At 41.8% G+C, this 13,411-nt stretch overlaps 1 protein-coding gene across 1 annotated transcript in view; it reads left to right on the top strand.

Moving 5' to 3' along the window:
- The first annotated feature begins 595 nt into the window (after window positions 1–595).
- Window positions 596–13,411, top strand: part of LOC309977146 (zinc finger protein 418-like) — a 29,147-nt gene continuing 16,331 nt past the window's right edge. The window contains exon 1 of the mRNA XM_082863081.1: window positions 596–802. The gene's annotated coding sequence lies outside the window, so the exon portion shown is untranslated. The remainder of the gene's footprint in view (window positions 803–13,411) is intronic.

The raw sequence follows: 13,411 nt of genomic DNA, 5'->3' as shown, positions 1-13,411 counted from the left end.
GTCTGCAGGCAACACAACATCCCCCAGAAACCCTGAGATCTACTCCTTAAGAATGGACAAGTCCCTGGGTCTTCCCTGGTGGCACAGTGGTTAAGAATCCACCTGCCAATGCAGGGACCATGGGATTGATCCCTGGTCTGGGAAGATCCCACATGCTGCGGAGCTACTAAGCCCACGCACCACAACTATTGAACCTGCACTCTAGAGCCCGTGCTCGGCAGCAAAAGAAGCCACCGCAATGAGAAGCCCGCGCACCCAAAGGAAGACCCAAAGCAGCCAAAAATAAAAATAAATAAAAAATTTATTTTTTTTAAAAAAAGGACAAGCGCCTTCTAAGTCCTTTGGTCCGCTGACTCCATTTCCCAGAGCCCCTCAGGGGTCTAAGATTGCCAGTAGTCCACGCGCGGGTTACCCCAAGTGTGTGAACTACAGTACCCAGAATGCTCTGCGTCGACCAGCCGCCTTGTTGAGCCAATGAAGGCTCAGAACAGAGGCGTTTCCGTAAGGGTTGCCTAGCGTGGGCCGGGACTTCCGGCGTCCTCCTCCGGGCGGTCATTTTGGCTGCTCGGGTGTGTTCATACGGACAGAAGTTCTGGAGCGTTTAGTGGAGCTGACGGGACAGGACCGAGAAAGCGACGGGGCAGTCGTTGTTCCCGCTGCACAAAGGCGAGTCTGAGGCTCGGCCGCGGCGCCGCCCGAGATGATCTGCACCAGGGCCGGTTTAAGAACCGCCGGCCCGCTCCTGGCCCCGCTCCGCCCACAGGCCTGGATGGCTGCGGCCGCTCGGAGGGACCCGCCTCAGGTAAACGCTTGTCCTCAGGCCCTCATCCCACCAGACACTAAAGCCCCAAATGCTCTCGTCCCTGCAGCCCAGGCCCCGGTGTCCAGGACGGTGAGGCGCTAGTATATGGACTCCTGTTTCTGACAGTGGTCAACACCTCAGCTTTCCTGTTTAATTTTACTATCGGGTGTGTGATTAGATATGGGAGAGGGTTACAGGCACAGGAACCGGCATGTACAAAGGCTTGGAGTTGCGATTGAGCCGTGAGGATTCGGAAAACCTGGGCTCCGTTGTGCCTGGTGAGGAACAAAGTTTGAGGCGGAGTCGCGCCTGGAATAGCAGGCTGAGGCCTCTGCCTATATTCTCAGAACTCTGAGCGCTGCGGAAAATTTTAAACCAAGGGGGTTACAGACTACATTAGGATTTTAAAAGTTTCCCAAAGGCTGTTTAACGGAGTAACAGACTGAAGGAGGAGGATGGAGTATTAGGGCACCAGGAGGTTGGATCTTCGTTCAAGCACACAGAGCTAGTAAGGTGAGACACTGAGGCACGGAGGTTAGGTATCCAGCCCTAGTTCACCAGGCTCAAGGGCCAGGCGTGGGCACACAGGGGCCTGAACCCACTGAAACCTGACATGGTTATATTCATTCATCTGTAATCTGTCTCTTAAAACATGGCTGTAGAAGCGCTTATGGGACCTATACCGGTACGTGTAGAGTGTCCCAGTCCCTTACTGATCCCTACCCCCACCCATATATTCTCTGTATTGTGGCGTCGTGGTATTCGTTAAGGACCCAAGCTCAGGATCCCGAGTCTACGAAGGATTATATGGAGGTATTAACATTTCTGGCACCGAATGTAGACGGATGTGGGAAGGTTATCTCAATACCAGGATGGAAAAATGTTTAGAGGTAGAGCTGAGTTGAGATCATTAAGATCTCCTTTCCATCAGGTGGGAAGAAGGAGCAGGAAGACAAGATTCAGGACTGGAATGGCTGCCTAAGAAGTTGAGTATTGGGCTTCCCTGGTGGAGCAGTGGTTGGGAATCTGCCTGCCAATGCAGGGGACATGGGTTCGAGCCCTGGTCTGCGAAGATCCCACATGCCGCGGAGCAACTAGGCCTGTGAGCCACAACTACTGAGCCTGCGCGTCTGGAGCCTGTGCTCTGCAACAGAAGAGGCCGCAACAGTGAGAGGCCCGCGCACCGCGATGAAGAGTGGCCCCCGCTTGCCGTAACTGGAGAAAGCCCTCGCACAGAAACGAAGATCCAACACAGCCAAAAACAAATTAATTAATTAATTAATTTAAAAAAAAATAAAAGAAGTTGAGTATCTATTCTGGAGGTGACAGGAAGTTTGGATCAGAGGAGGGGAATGATCTTACCTAGGTTTTTTAAAACTAAATTTATTCATTTATTTATTTTTGGCTGCATTGGGTCTTCGTTGTTACGTGTGGGCTTTCTCTGGTTGTGGCGAGCGGTGGTTACTCTTCATTGTGGTGTGCAGGTTTCTCATTGCGGTGGCTTCTCTTTGTTGCGGAGCATGGGGTCTAGGCACGTGGCCTCAGTAGTTGTGGCTCGTGTGCTCTAGAGCGCAGGCTCAGTAGTTGTGGCTCATGGGGTTTAGTTGCTCCACAGCATGTGGGATCTTCCCCGACCAGGGCTCGAACCCATGTCCCCTGCATTGGCAGGGGGATTCTTAACCACTGCGCCACCAGGGAATTTCCTTACCTAGGTCTTAACAGGCTGCATATGGCTGCATAGTGGAGAACAGATTGTGAGACTGAGGGAAGAGGAAGGAAAACCGGGGTGGAGGCTATTATATTAGGCCACTTGAGGGTTCATGGAACAGAGTGGTAGCTTAGAAGTGGCTGGATTCTGAATGTGTTTTTATTAAGGATTAACTAGATTTCTTAATGTGGAAGGAAAGTGTCTTGTTCTGCTTGGGTTGCTATAACAAAATACCGTAAGCTAGATGACACATAAACACCAGGAGTTTATTTCACACAGTTTTGGAGGCTAGAAGTCCAAGATCAGGATGCCTGCATGGTCAGGTTCAGATGAGGGCCTGCTTCCTGGTTCATAGACACCATCTTCTCACTGTGTCCTTACATGGTGGAGAACAGAGAGAGGAGCAAGCTCTCTCGTGACATTTATAAGGGTGCTAATTCCATTCACGTGGGGCCTGCCTTCATGACCTCATCTAATCCTAATTTCCTCCCAAAGGCTCCGGCTCCTAATACCATGAGATTGGGAGGTTTTGTGTCAACTATGAATTTTGGGGGGACATAAACATTCAGTTTTATAATAGTGAGAGAGTGAAACAGAGGATTCAGAGATGAATCCAAGTGGGATTTTTTCCCTGAAGTATTATATAATTGACTTCTATTAGTTTCAGTTGTACAGCATAGTAATTAGATATTTTTGTACATTACAAAATGATGACCATGATAATCCTTGTTGCTGTCACCATTCAAAGTTATTACAATATTACTGACTATGTTCCGTACTCTGTACACTACATCCCTGTGACTTACTTATTTTGTACATGGAAGTTTGTTTTGCTGTTACCATGAGGTTTTGATATAGCAGTCTATATATATATATATATATATATATTGTTTTAAGTTGCTGGTCTCTTAATGTCAAATGCATTTCCAATATCCTGCATTTGTACTTTCTGCTTCTCATGATTGCTGGTTTTGATATCATATTTGTGTGTGGATGATTTCCTACTTTGACTGTATGTTTACCTTTACCGGTGAGCTTTCCCATTTGTAATTTTCTTGTTTCTAGTCCTGGCCTTTTCTTCTAGAGAAGTTCCTTTAGCATTTGTTGTAAAACTGTGTTTGGTGGTGCTGAATTCTCTTAGCTTTTGCTTGTCTGTAAAGCTTTTGACTTCTCCGTTGAATCTGAACGAGAGCCTTGCTGGGTAGAATATTCTTGGTTGTAGGTTTTTCCCTTTTCTGGCCTGCAGAGTTTCTGCTGGAAAATCAGCTGATAACCTTATGTGGATTCCCTTGTATGTTATTTGTTGCTTTTCCCTTGTTGCTTTTTATTTATTTGGCTGCAGCTTGCAGGATCTTAATTCCCCAACCAGGGATTGAACCTGGGCCACAACCATGAAAGAGCTGAGTCTTAACCATTGGACCAAAAGGGAATTCCCAATTTCTGTATATTTTAGTGATGTATTTATGATTATATATGCTCTCAAAAGATGCTGAATTGTACATTAGAAAGAGTACATTTTGCAGTATGTACTACAGAAAATTAAGACAAAGGTCAGAGAGTTATTATTATTATTATTATTTTAAATAGGGTTGTCATGAAAGGACTCTAATGAAGACATTAAGCCGGTAACTTGAAAGGATTGTGCAGCAAGCCATGTGGCTATTTGAGAACAAAGAAATTCAGGCAAAGAGATCTGAAATTATAAATCTCTCTGGTGTTTGCTTAGGTAACATCAAAGTAGTCCCATTTGGTTTTGTTAAAAAACAGAATTCAGCCAAGTAAATTTTAAAGATCTTATTGGCTTAATTCAGTAATTCATGAATTGGGCAGCATCCCATCTAACAAATAGAAAGGAACTCTGAAGAGCTATGAGAAAGTTATACTATAAAAGAGCTTATTGTTTGTGGTAAGGTTACCTTTCTTTAGGCGACAGCAGGCAGGGGTCTATCAGGCAGATTACCTCACTAGTGCTGACCAGGTTAATTCCAGATTGATTTAAGATTCGGTTTCTAGGGGAGGCTGAAACTGTAATTAAGTTAGGTGTTAAGTCTTGGTTTAGTGAGTGAAGTTCAGTTCAAGTGACTCCATTTTGGACCAGTTTTCTCTTTTTTAAAACAATTTAAAATTTTTTTATTTTTATTTTATTTTTAATATTTATTTGGTTGTGCTGGGTCTTAGTCATGGCAGGCAGCCTCCTTAGTTGTGGCTCACTAGCTCCTTAATTGCGGTATGTGGGCTCCTTAGTTGTGGCAGGCAGGCTCCCTAGTTGCAACTCAGGGGCTCCTTAGTTGCAGCCATGGGCTTCTTAGCTGCAGCATGTGAGCTCCTTAGTTGTGGCATGCAAACTCTTAGTTGCAGCATGCATGTGGGACCTAGTTCCCTGACCAGGGATCGAACCCAGACCCCCTGCATTGGGAGCATGTAGTCTTAACCACTGTGCCACCAGGGAAGTCCCTTTAATTTTTATTTTATATTGGGGTATAGTTGATTAACAATGTTGTGTTAATTTCAGGTGTACAGCGAAGTGGCTGAGTTATACATACACATGTATCCATTCTTTTTCAGATTCTTTTCCCATATAGATTATTATAGAATATTGAGTAGAATTCCCTGTGCTATATAATAGGTCCTTGTTGGTTATTTATTTTAAATATAGTAGTGTGTATATGTTAATCCCAAACTCCTAATTTATCCTTCTCCCCCCGCCCCCACCTTTCCCCTTTGGTAACCGTAAGTTTGTTTTCAAAGTCTGTTTCTGTTTTGTAAATAAGTTCATTTGTATCATCTTTTTAGATTCCACATTTCAGTGATATCGTATGATATTTGTCTTTCTCTGTCTGACTTCACTTAGTATGATAATCTCTGGGTCCATCCATGTTGCTGTAAATGGCATTATTTTGTTCTTTTTTATGGCTGAGTAATATTCCATTATATATTTACCACATTTTCTGTATCCATTCCTCTGATGTGGACATTTAGGTTGCTTCCATGTCTTGGCTATTGTAAACAGTGCTGCAGTGAACATTGGGGTGCATGCATACATGTATCTTTTCTTCCTCCCTCCCTCCTTCCCTTCCTTCCTTTCTTCCTGCCTTCCTTGGCTTTCATGATCTCACTTCCCCCACCAGGAATTGAACCCTTGCCACAGCAGGAATCCTAACAACTAGGCCGCCAGGGAACTCCCCTGCATGTATCTTCTCGAATTATGGTTTTCTCCAGATATATGTCCAGGAGTGGGTTTTTAAACAATTTTAAGGAGAATACGTTTCGTGAAACAGAAGTAGTCTTCTCAAATTTACAATATTTTGATTTGACATCCATAATGCTAGGGCTTTGGGAGATCTTTCTTTTTTCTTTATACACAACCACACTTCAATTTTAGATGGATGCAGTATCATCTCCATGGTATATCATAAGCTGTTTGCAGCAGATGTCATAATTCCTATTTATATTTCTAACTGAAACTCTCCTTATACCACAACCACCAATTAGGGGAGTAGAATTGCATCCTACCTCAGTGACTGTTGGCACAGTTTCACTTACTGCCTGGAGCATATGCTGGCTTAAAGAGAGAAGACTTTCAGAATCACCATCTCGGGTCTCAGACACATTCTCTGCTCTTTAGAGATGTCAGGTCCTGGGTTCGACCATCACTGTTCTAAGATTTCAGTGTTCCCATTGACTAAAAAGACTCCATATGGAGATTTCCTTTTTAGCCTTACCACCTTCACTTAGTTGGGGAACATTTGGAAAATCTAGGACATCTTCCCCTGAACTGTCTTAATAATTATAAATATTTCAGTACTTTCAGGGAAAAGAGCTCAGTCATTATAGATCTGTCATTTAAAACTTCCCAAACCCTGCTCACAGATTTCACTTGAACTCCTGTGCACATATGTTGTCCCCTGGACCAGCAGCATTTTTCCATCTCCTGTTATTTTCCTCTCCAGATTGCAGTTCTTGGCTCAACATGTTTATTAAACTTTTGGCAAGACCAGTACATCTTAATTGTTAGTTCATTAAGTTCCCCAGTATTACTCCCCTCTATCTTGATATTCTGCCCCTGTCCCCCTCAGAAAGAAAAAAGAAATCACCATTTGAAAACACTTTCTGCCTCCTAACCTAAAACAAATCATTTAACTTTAATGCCAGCTAGGGACCATGCCCCCATGTCTTAACTTCTCTGTGGACTTGTTCTTTATCAAATCTCATGACTGGTGACCTGTTTATTACTGCTGTCTCTCTCAGTCTGTTTTTAAACTAACATTATAAACACTTATACCTTTCAAAAAATAGTTTTTTCTGGGACTTCACTGGTGGCACAGTGGTTAAGACTCTGCTCCCAGTGCAGGGGCCCAGGTTCAATCCCTGGCCAGGGAGCTAGATCCCATAGATTTGCTCAGCTAATGCAATGCTCAGATCCTAACTTTTAAAAAAAAAATTTTAGTAAAAGCAGAAAATTAAACCTCAAAATAAAATTTCAAAATTAACATTGAGCAATTAATTCTTAATAATGGAAGTGAAATAATTCACCCACATGCATGCCGCAACTAAGAGTTCGCATGTCACAACTGGGGAGCCTGGCTGCTGCAACTAAGACCCAGCACAACCAAATGAATGAATGAATGAATAATTTAAAAAAATAAAAATCCTTTTTTCTCTCTTAGTGATCCAGTACATTTCCTGTTCTACTGTCTCTTTCACCTTTTACAACTGAACTTTTAAAGAGCATTTTTTTTCTCTCTTCCGATTACCTCAGCTATGTAGCTGTACTCACTTAGGTTTGGTTTATTAGCCTCACAGCTGCATCGTCATTAACAAACTCCTACGTCCAATGGTAACTTCTAAGATTTTGTTTAAATGTCCTCTCAGAAGCTTTTGCCACAATTGACATTTTTATTCTTAATTTGAATTTGTTGGGTCCTCTTTTTCTCCCATCCCTTTAATATGGGACTGCTCAAGAGCTCATTCATGTCTAAATTCTCAATCTTCACTCACATTCTATTGTGATTTCATACAGTGTCATGACTGTAAATAGCACTATAAGCCCCAAACTTGCAAGTGTACATGTCCATAACATACTTTACTTTGAAACTCCACAGTTATCTGTATAATAGACCTTTTGTTGGAATTCTAGTAGACATCACGAACTCAACATGTTAAAAAAAAAGTTATCCTGAGCTTTTTTCCAATCCTTCCTGGTCATAGCTTTCCCTATCTCCGTTGGTGCCAATTCCGTTCTTCCATTTGCTGAGGCAGGCCAAAAATCTAGATATTATCCTTGATGCATTCTTTTTCTGACACTCCACATGCAGTCATAAGAAATCCTATTGGCTCTGCTCTCAAAATTTATCCAGAGTTTGACTACTTTCCATAACCACTTCTGCTACCAGCCTGGTCAGAGCTAACATCCTTTCTTACCTGGATTTCTTCAATAGTAGTCTCTATGCTCCCACCCTTATTCTTCTGCAGTCTTTTCTCAGCTTACCAGACAACATGGCCTTGCAGCGGATGAGATAGAAAATGTCAGTCTTTTGGTCAAAATTCTGTAATGACTACCATTTTCCTAAGAGAAAATTCAAAATCCTTACCAGGACCCTTTGGAGCTTCATGTTCCTTTCTGACCTCTCTCTCTGTTTTGTTTGTTTATTTGTTTTTGTTGTTCTTGTTGTTTTGGCTGCACCGCACTGCTTGTGGGATCTCAGTTCTCTGACCAGGGATTGAACCCAGGCCCCCTGAAGTGGAAGTGTTGAGTCCTACCCACTGAACAACCAGGGATTTCCCACTGACCTCATCTCTTAAACTTTCTGCCTCACTCAACTGGTTTCATGTACACGGGCACCTGAGTTTGCCTGGGACATGACATGACCCTGGCTGTTTCTTTTGCTTGGATCATATGCCCAAAATATTCACATGGATTATTCCTTCACCTCTTCAAGTGTTGTCTGAAATATCCAACTGTCAATGAGATCTTCCCTTACTAACATTTAATATTGCATCTCTTCCACTAATTGGGCTCCTTTTTTCTCCTAAGGTACTTTTATCTTATTACATATTGTATATTTTATTTTTTTAAAGTACTTTTTGAAAAATATATTTTATTTAATTTAGTTTGGCTGTGCTGGGTCTTAGTTGCAGCATACAGGATCTTTGTTGAGGCATGCAGACTTCTTAGTTGTGGCATGCAGACTCTTAGTTGCACGTGCAGGCAGGATCTAGTTCCCCGACCAGGGATCAAACCCAAGCCCCCTGCATTGGGAGCATGGAGTCTTACCCACTGCACCACCATGGAAGCCCCTGTTTATTTTAATTATTATCAAATGTCCACCTTTCTTAGCTATCTTGGTTCTCTAATTATGAGTCTAATTTCCTGACATAGCTCACCTACTGAGAATAATGTGACATAATTTAGGTGCTTAACACATATTTATTGAGGCAGCGAATATGGGTTTGACCCCCTTCTTCATATTCATTTCTAAGACTCTGGCAGTTTTTACTTAAGTGGTTTTTTCTTTTCCTCTCCCTTCCAGGCTATAATTTTGCAAGGTTTTCCAAAATGAAAACTGAATAATATTTAGGGGAAAAACTCCTCAGATTGGCCTTAAACAGAGCCAGACATTTTGCACAGATTCCTTCTCTCACTACTCAGACCTCACCTGTCATTTTCATCTGATCTTTTCAGGCATGTCATATTTGGTGGTACCCAGCATTATGTCCTATTTCAGAACAATTTGCACATGCTTCTAATATTTAACCATGATAATACTTTTTGAAAACCTGTAATTTTGGAAGGAACAAAAGTTGTACATGAGGTGCCATACTGCATATTTATCCATGAATGATATCAGATATTGAGACAGTTTTGGTATATTGGAAGTCCGTAAGCTTCTCCTAATAATAGATATATGTTTGCTTGCAAGGTTTTTTAATTGAAACTCTATTAAAAGTTGTTATTTTTGATGTCTGAATTATTTTAAAAAATTATTTTATATTAGAATATAGTTGATTAACAATGTTGTGTTAGTTTCAGGTATACAGCAAAGTGATTCAGTTATACATATATATGTATCTATTCTTTTTCAAATTCTTTTCCCATTTAGGTTGTTACAGAATATTGAGCAGAGTTCTCTGTGCTATATAGTAGATCCTTGTTGGTTATCTATTTTAAATATAGTAGTGTGTATATGTCAATCCCAAACACCCAGTTTATCACCACCACCACCACCACCCTGGCCACCTTTCCCCTTTAGTAACCATAAGTTAGTTTTCTTAATAGGTGAGTCTGTTTTCTATTTTGTAAGTAAGTTCATTTGTATCTTTTTTTTTCTTAGATTCTGCATATGAGTGATATCCTATGATATTTGTCTTTCTCTCTCTGACTAACTTCACTTAGTATGGTAATCTCCAGGTCCATCTGCGTTCTGAAATGGCATTGTTTCATTCTTTTTAATGGCTGAGTAGTATTCTATTGTATATATGTACCACATCTTCTTTATCCATTCTTCTATCAATGGACATTTAGGTTGCTTCCATGTCTTGGCTGTTGTAAACAGTGCTGCAATGAACATTGGGGTGCATGTATCCTTTCAAACCATGCTTTGCTTCAAATATATGCCCAGGAGTGGAATTGCTGGATCATATGATAACTCTATTTTTAGTTTTTTAAGGAACCTCCATACTGTTCTCCATAGTGGCTGTACCATTCTATTGGGTTGGCCAAAAATTTCATTCCGGTTTTACAGAAAAACCCTAAAGAACTTTTTGGCCAACTCAATACATTCCCACCAACAGTGTAGGAGGGTTCAATAACAGTCTGAGTTTGATGACCTGGTGGTAATAGAAGTGAAAACTTGGTGAGAACTGTGAAATAACCCACAGAGTTGTGTCTTCTCTTCCCTACTTTACACCTCTGCCAGCATGGTTGACTAAGGTCAGCCTCTCCTGAGGTTGAAGGGATTCAGTATTTTTAATTTTGCTAAGGAAAAATGATGAGAAAGAATAATATTATTATAATCCAATGTGATATTATCTGAACATGAGAGGTTTTGAGATATGTTATACTCCAGAATAAACGGATAACAGAGCAAATGGAAAACAGACTCAACATGACTAATTATTAATATAAAAAATTTTTAAATAATAGTACAGAATATTAAAAAATCCTAGAAAAGTGAGGAGGGTAATAGGAATAAAACCCACAAGAACTAATCAAACAGCCACAAATGGACTGACTCACAGCTGAAATCATTTCGTCTATAATCCTGCTCCATCTCCCTCCAGCAACTGTTTATGCTAAGACAAACTCCAGAAGTCATATCACTACATCCCTAAATACTTAAGTAAGGGAATTCCCTGGCAGTCCAATGGTTAGGACCCCACACTTTCTCTGCGGAGGGTGTGGGTTCAATCCCTGGTCAGGGAGCTAAGATCCCGCAAAACATGTTGTGGGGCCCCCCAAAAAAGAAAAAAAACCCTTAAGTACATGTATCTAATAGACAAGGACTTTTTTTGTTTAACTTAATTGTAGTATTTTATCATATGTAACTATAAACAATAATTCTTCCATATTATCCAGTACCAAACAGTATTCAAATATTCCTGAATGTTTATATTTTGACAGGTTCGTTTAAAGAAACATGAAATCATTTCTTATTTGTTATTATATTTTATATCTCTTGATTTTATAATCTTCTATGGATAACTCCCTTTTTAAAATTATTTATTTATTTATTTTTGGCTGCGTTGGATCTTCGTTGCTGTGTGCAGGCTTTCTTTTTAGTTGAGGCAAGCAGGGGATATTCTTTGTTGCTCTGTGCAGGCCTCTCATTAAGGTGGCTTCTCTTGTTGCAGAGCACAGGCTCTAGGTGCGTGGGCTTCAGTAGTTGTGGCACATGGGCTCAGTAGTTGTGGTTCGTGGGCTCTAGATCGCAGGCTCAGTAGTTGTGGCACACGGGCTTAGTTGCTCCACGTCATGTGGGACCTTCCCAGACCAGGGCTCGAACCCACGTCCCCTGAATTGGCAGGCGGATTCTTAACCACTGCACTACCAGGGAAGCCCAATAACTCCCTTTTATACATTAATTATTTTTGTTTGAAAGAGATCATAATCCATGTAGAATTTTCTGATACTCTGATTTGGCTTACTGTATTCTCATGATGTCTTTTAATGTGACCTCCCATGCTTAATATTTCCTGCAAAAAGGTAGTTATTTTAGAGATGAGATCAGATTCAGAATTATTCATTTTTCTCTTTTGTAGGATTATGATCAATGTAGTCAGTGTGTCAACTGCACCTGAGTCACTCTGTAATCTAAGAGCTTTAGCAGCCATTGATAATTATTGCCTGTACCATCAATGTAGGTCATGGTTCTACCCTCCCTTTTCCTGTATTAGGTGGAACATGTTTTTTACAGACAAGAAAGGTATTAGAGGAGAAGTGCAGATAGAAAAAAAATATGGAAAAATATCTGGATTCGGGCTTCCCTGGTGGCGCAGTGGTTGAGAGTCCGCCTGCCAATGCAGGGGACAGGGGTTCATGCCCTGGTCCGGGAAGATCCCACATGTCGCGGAGCGGCTAGGCCATGAGCCATGGCCGCTGGGCCTGCGCGTCCGGAGCCTGTGCTTCGCAATGGGAGAGGCCACAACAGTGAGAGGCCCACGTACCACAAAAAAAAAAAAACAAAAAAAACTAGATTCTTTTTATCTCTCCTTTCTCAGTATGATGATTTGATCCTTTGCCATTCTCCAAACTGAGGGGTTTTTTTTTTTAGTAGTAGTAAATGTAAAGGATTTTTACAAATTTATTCTTTAATCCATTGTAGATGCAGTTGACCCTTAAACTGTGGGGGTTAGGGGTGTCGACCCCCTACACAGTCAAAAATTTGAGTGTAACTTTTGATTCCCCCAAAACGTAATTACTAATAGCCTACTCTTGACCAACACATATTTTCTATGTTATATGTATTTTATACTTAAGAGTAGAGAAAAGAAAATGCTGTTGAGAAAATCATAAGGAAAAGAAAATACATTTACAGTATTGTACTGTATTTATGGATGGCCAACAGGCATGTGAAAAGATGCTCAACATTGTTAATAATCAGAGAAATGCAAATCAAAACCACAATGAGATATCCCTTCACACCTGTCAGAATGGCTATCACCAAAAAGACCACAGGATTTCCCTGGTGGCACAGTGGTTAAGAATCTGCCTGCCAGTGCAGGGGACACAGCTTCCAGTCCTGGTCTGGGAAGATCCCACATGCTGCGGAGCAGCTAAGCCGTGCACCACAACTACTGAGCCTGCACTCTAGAGCCTGTGAGCCACAACTATGGAGCCCATGTACCACAACTACTGAAGCCCGAGCGCCTAGAGCCTGTGCTACACAACAAAGAGAAGCCACCAATGAGAAGCCCGCACACCTCAACGAAGAGTAGCCCCAGCTCGCTGCAATTAGAGAAAGCTCATGTGCAGCAAGAAAACCCAATGCAGCCAAAAAAAAAACCCCACAAATAGCAAGGATGTGGAGAAAAGAGAACCCTCCTATGCTGTTAGCGGGAGTGTAAATTGGTGCAGCCACTGTGGAAAAGAATATGGAGGTTCCTCAAAATAACTAAAACTAGAACTACCATATGATCCAGCAATGCCACCCCTGGCTATTTATCCAAACAAACAAACAAAACCCCACTGGGCTTCCCTGGTGGCGCTAGTGGTTGAGAGCCTGCCTGCTAATGCAGGGGACACGGGTTCTAGCCCTTGTCTGGGAGGATCCCGCATGCCGCGGAGCGACTAGGCCCGTGAGCCACAAGTACTGAGCCTGCGCATCTGGAGCCTGTGCTTCGCAACAAGAAAGGCCGCGATAGTGAGAGGCCCGTGCAACGCGATGAAGAGTGGCTCCCGCTTG

Source organism: Leucopleurus acutus (assembly GCF_964270905.1).
Source record: "Leucopleurus acutus genome assembly, chromosome: 20".
Taxonomy (NCBI): domain Eukaryota; kingdom Metazoa; phylum Chordata; class Mammalia; order Artiodactyla; family Delphinidae; genus Leucopleurus; species Leucopleurus acutus.
The sequence above is the reverse complement of the archived record's forward strand: the minus strand, read 5'-3'. Positions and strand labels throughout refer to the sequence as shown.